We start from the raw sequence: 5,292 nt of genomic DNA, 5'->3' as shown, positions 1-5,292 counted from the left end.
TATATATATACATACACACACACACACACATATGTCATAAATAGATATACACTTGCATAAAAGCATATAAAATACTACACATGAATATATTCGTATCAGTATATATGTGTGTTTGTGTATGTGTGTGTTTTTGTGTGTATGTGTATTTGTCGGCTATTTCCTGAATATATTTCTCTGTGTTCCTGTCTGTGCGCGTGTGCGTTTGTACATGTGTGACTGTCGATGGAATCGAAAGTCTGCATCTGTGTCTGTGCGTGTCAATGTTTTCTGCTTTCATCTGCGTTTGCATGCACATGTGTGATTGAATTATCACTCACCTGATCACCCATGAAGTACTTGCTTCCACCATTGTACATTTCCAATGTCCTCTCCATATATGGAAGGATTCTACGACAGGTCTCCTGGAATCTCATGCGCTTCTCAGACTGGATAGAACATGAAAGAAAACAAAGTTATCAGAAAATCCTGTAGCAGACCATTATGTTATGGTTTCTATAAATGTTATACTTCAATGCAATACATTAAACGCACGATTGCACTTATCGATCAATAGATAATGTTACAAGCAAATAAGCGCACACAAAGCTTCGTTTCTGAAACGTATTCTTTCATTCTTCTACTTGTTTCAGCCATTTAACTGCGGTCATGCTGGACCACCACCTTTAATTGAACAAATCGATCTCAGGACTTATTCTTTGAAATCTTAGTACTTATTCTGTCGGTCTCTTTTACCGAACTGCTAGATTATGGGGACGTAAACACATCAACCTTGGTTGTCAAGCGATGGAGATGGGACAAACACAGACACACACACCCAAATACACACACACACACACACACACACATACATATATACATATACGACGGGCTTCTTTCAGTTTCCGTCTACCTAATCCACTCACAGGGTTTCGGTCAGCCCTAGTCTATAGTAGAATACACTTGCCCAAGGTGCTACGCTGTGGGACTGAACGTTGAACCATGTGGTTGGGAAGCAAACTTCTTACCACACAGCCACTTTTGACGAAAAATGACACCGACTCACAGACGCCCATACACAATGCTAAAACTCATATAGGTATTAGTATATTCTTACAAAGAAACGCAATACTTATTTTTTAATCCTTTATCTTTTACAGATATTGGACTACGGCCGTGCTGGGGCGCCATCTTGAAATTTGTAGTTGCAGAAATCGACTCCAGCACGTATTGTTAAGTCTGGTACTAATTCAAATTTTTTTTATCGAACCGCTAAGTTACGGGGATGTAAAAGAACCACCAGTAACCAATCGGTGGTAGGGACAAACAGAAGCACAAACACACACGCAAGTACAAGCACACACGCACTCATACTCATACAAACGCATACATACACATACACACATACTAAATCTGCTCAGAAGACTTTGGTGGGATCGGGGCTATGTTAGAAGACGTTTGTCCAATGTGTATCGCAGTGGGGTTGAACCCAAGATCACATGATTTTGAAGCAACGTTCTTAAACTCACAACCACGCCTGCAAGAAAATATATGCCTCCAAGATCTCTCAGATATACACATGAATATAATATCAATTTGTCAATAACAAACTAGTATATTTCCATCTCCTTTGGAACATATATCGCTTCTTCTACAGCAACACTAGTAATAAGTATATTATGATAAAATACAGCTCAACTACGACTATTCTGTTTTTTTTTAATGGTATTTATGTCCTGTTTTAAGATATTTGAATGAGGCTGAAGGAAGATTTGGCTGCTACTTCTTGAACGTCAAGCGACAGCGTATAGGAATCATTCGTTAGTTTGGGTTGGTGACGGTCAAGTCTCACCGAGGAGATTATATCATCAAATTTATTTTAACCGTTATAATAATTGTTTACTCCGACATAGTATATCTAGGTCTCCATTATTCATTGTATCCTTCTTTGAGTAGTGTTTCAAGTAGATTACGTATATCCTGATAATGAGCTTACGACTTGAACACACGTTTTCTGTAAACATGAAAGGTGCTCTACCATTGAACCAAAACAAAGCTTCGAATCTTACATTCATTTATGAAACGTTCTTTTTTCAGGGTGATATGGGTTCATGTCCTTTGGTGCAGCCTTCGTTTTTCATATGCAAAGGGTTTTTAACCTAATATTTACAAGCAATTTTTATAACTTTATTTGTTTCGAAATCCATCCTTTATTAAAAATTATCATTTCACGTTCTCGGCGTTCTTTATTATTATGTCGTCATTACTATGTCGTCATTATTATTATTATTATTATTATTATTATTATTATGATTATTATTATTATTATTATTATTACTATTAATAATAATAATAATAATAATAATAATAATAATAATAATGTCAATGATTATAGTGATGATGGGTCTTTGCCAATAATGTAAATAATGAAATAATTTTGCAAGAAAATAATTAGTACTCACAGAACAGTTCATATCCCTGGATCTCTGGAACTGGAAAACAGAACAACACTTATTAGACATACAAATATAAATGTGTGTAGGTGTAGGTGTGAGCGTGTGTGTACATCTGTATGTCTCTTTGCGTGTGTGTATGTATGTCTGTTTGTGTACGTGCATTTGCTTGTATATACTTATAACTTAAAGGATGATAGGCAGTGTACATTTTCCCATCGGTTCTTATAGTTTTGCGTGTTTGTGATTAGTGTTATGTATACATAACACAATCGTTAGCACACCGGACTAAATGCTTAACAGCATTTCGTCCGTTTTTACGTTCTGCATCCAAATTCCGACGAAGTCGACTTTGCATTTTATCCTTTCGAGAACGTTGAAATACGTATTATATTTGTACTGGTGTCGATGTACTCGACTTATCCCCTCCCGAAAAACTTCAGGCCTTATGCATACAGCAGAAATGATTATGTATATATACATAAAGGTAGCGAACTGGTAGATCATTACCGCGCCGGACAAAATGCTTAGCGTCATTAGGTTTTCAGTCCACCTTGCCTTTCATACTTTCAGGTTCGATAAGTTAATTTCTCAGTCAAGTATTGAACTCAATCGACTTTCCTCTTGCCTCAAAATTGCCGGCCTTGAGCCAGAATTAGAATGATTTTGTATACTTATATAAATAAAGCAACGAGTTGACCGGTTCGTCATAGAGCGTCGGAAGGAATGCTTCGTAGTATTTGTTTTAACTCTTTACATTCTGAGTTCAAATATCGCCGAGGTTAACTTTACTTTAATCTCGCCTGGGGTTAATTGACAATGTACCAGTAAAGTACGGCGATTAATGTCTTCGACTTAGCCGCTCTCCACTAGATTAACCTGATACCAATATAGATTTTAAATCTTGGGATATGGTCAGAAATTTCGGGGGCGGGGGATAGGTTAATTACATCGATCTTAGTTTTCAACTGGTAATTATCTTATCGACTCTGAAAGGTCGAAAGGAAAAGTCGACACTAGCCGCATCTGAAGTCAGCGCAAAGCTGAAAGAATGCCGCTAATCATTTTTCCCGCCGCAGTTACGGCTCAAACCTTATCAGTAGATATATACACGCATGCATACAACCATACATATATAGATACATACATACATGTATGCACGCATATATTTGTATGTAGTGCTTTAGTTAGAAACCAGGTGCTTGTGAACCCCGTTGTAGTGGAAAAGTAAATTATGTCAGGCATATCGTTCCCGTCAAGGAGCTGTATTTCAATAATAGTTTTCTATAGTGGAAGTCTACTATATAGCATGGGCGGATGTCCTGACTGATGCTTTGGAAAAAGAGATCATATGTGATGAACAGATAAAAAATTTACACCATCTGTAATAGAACGATCAATCATAATTTGTACATATTATCATATATACACTGGTTTATGTAACCATTTGAATCAACGCGAATGCTTGTACACAGAAAAACACATACATGTATATGGCACACAGAGACGCACACGCATAATGAATAGTCACGCCAAGTACAAGTACTCATACTGGTGTATCAAATATATACATACACTCATAGCAGATGTGCAAGAGTAAACATGACAAGCATATATATGCGTCAAAAGTGCCATCTCAAGTGCGTATATTAGATTGGAATACATATGAAATAATTATAATGTTAATTGTAAGGCTACTGGTTTCCCATATGTCAATCACTTTATTGTGTGTAATTTTTTTTTCTGAACACCCACACAAAGTATTATACTACCGTTCCTGATTTATTCAGGGTGTATGTGTATGTGTGTGGGAAAGAGAGTATGTTTGGAGACAGAGGAGGAGACGGAGAGCGAAGGAGCGAGAGCGAGAACGAGAATAGAAGTAAAAGATATAGATAGATATACATAAAGAGATAGTTAGATAGATAGATAGATAGATAGATAGATAGATAGATAGATAGAAAGAAAGAAAGAAAGAAAGAAAGAAAGAAAGAAAGAAAGAAAAAAATAAAGAAATAAAGAAATAAAGAAAGGCAGACAGACAGGCAGACAGACAGACAGACAGATAGATAGATAGAGAGATAGATAGATATATATAGATAGATAGATAGAGGGAGAGAGAGAGAAAGAGATAGAGAGAGAGAGACAGACAGACAGACATACAGAGACAGAGACAGAGAGATTCCATTATATTTCGATTGGAAGAAAATTCTAATACTGTTAGTTTACAAACCATCATTCTGCAGTTGCCATCCTGGTACATCCTCATGTAGTCATCGAGAATATCATAGAAGCAGTCTGAGATGAAATCTACTCTGGCCATCTCCATGTTGGTTCTGCCATGGTAACCTGGAATGTCCCATTGATATATAAACAATAAGAATGTACACAAATGCAATGGTATGTCATTCTAAATATAAAAACGTTCACGATGAGATGTTCCTACATCAGTTAATATAATAGGTGTAGAGGCGGTTGTTGATTTGCATCATTCGACTATGAGTATCCAGTAGTTCCATCAATTGACTGCTCCTGAATTATCATGTTCCGCAGACAAGTGTACCCTTGACATAATTTTCCGACAGGATTAGCGTGGCACATCATATTGGCAAGAATATTACTTATGATCTATAGGTACAGACCACAAGACAAGCTTCAATACATTTTCTTTCTTTGAAATTTCACCCATAGTCTATCGGTCCATTCAATAGAAAATATATTATATAGAAAATCACATTTACTAAGCGTGTCACGCAGGGCGATCAAAATCAAGCTTTCGGAGATGCGAACATCTCAACCATACATATGTATATACATACATACACACAGACACAGACAGACAGATAGATAGAAACATATATAT

The 5,292-nt window shown here is 36.5% G+C and overlaps 1 pseudogene; it reads right to left on the bottom strand.

Annotated features, from left to right (window-relative positions):
• The window catches only part of LOC106869772 (S-crystallin 1-like), a 13,098-nt pseudogene that overhangs the window by 2,479 nt on the left and 5,327 nt on the right, over positions 1 to 5,292 (bottom strand).

The sequence above is a fragment of the Octopus bimaculoides genome, chromosome 5 (assembly GCF_001194135.2).
Source record: "Octopus bimaculoides isolate UCB-OBI-ISO-001 chromosome 5, ASM119413v2, whole genome shotgun sequence".
Classification (NCBI taxonomy): Eukaryota; Metazoa; Mollusca; class Cephalopoda; order Octopoda; family Octopodidae; genus Octopus; species Octopus bimaculoides.
This window is presented reverse-complemented; position numbering and strand designations above follow the sequence as displayed.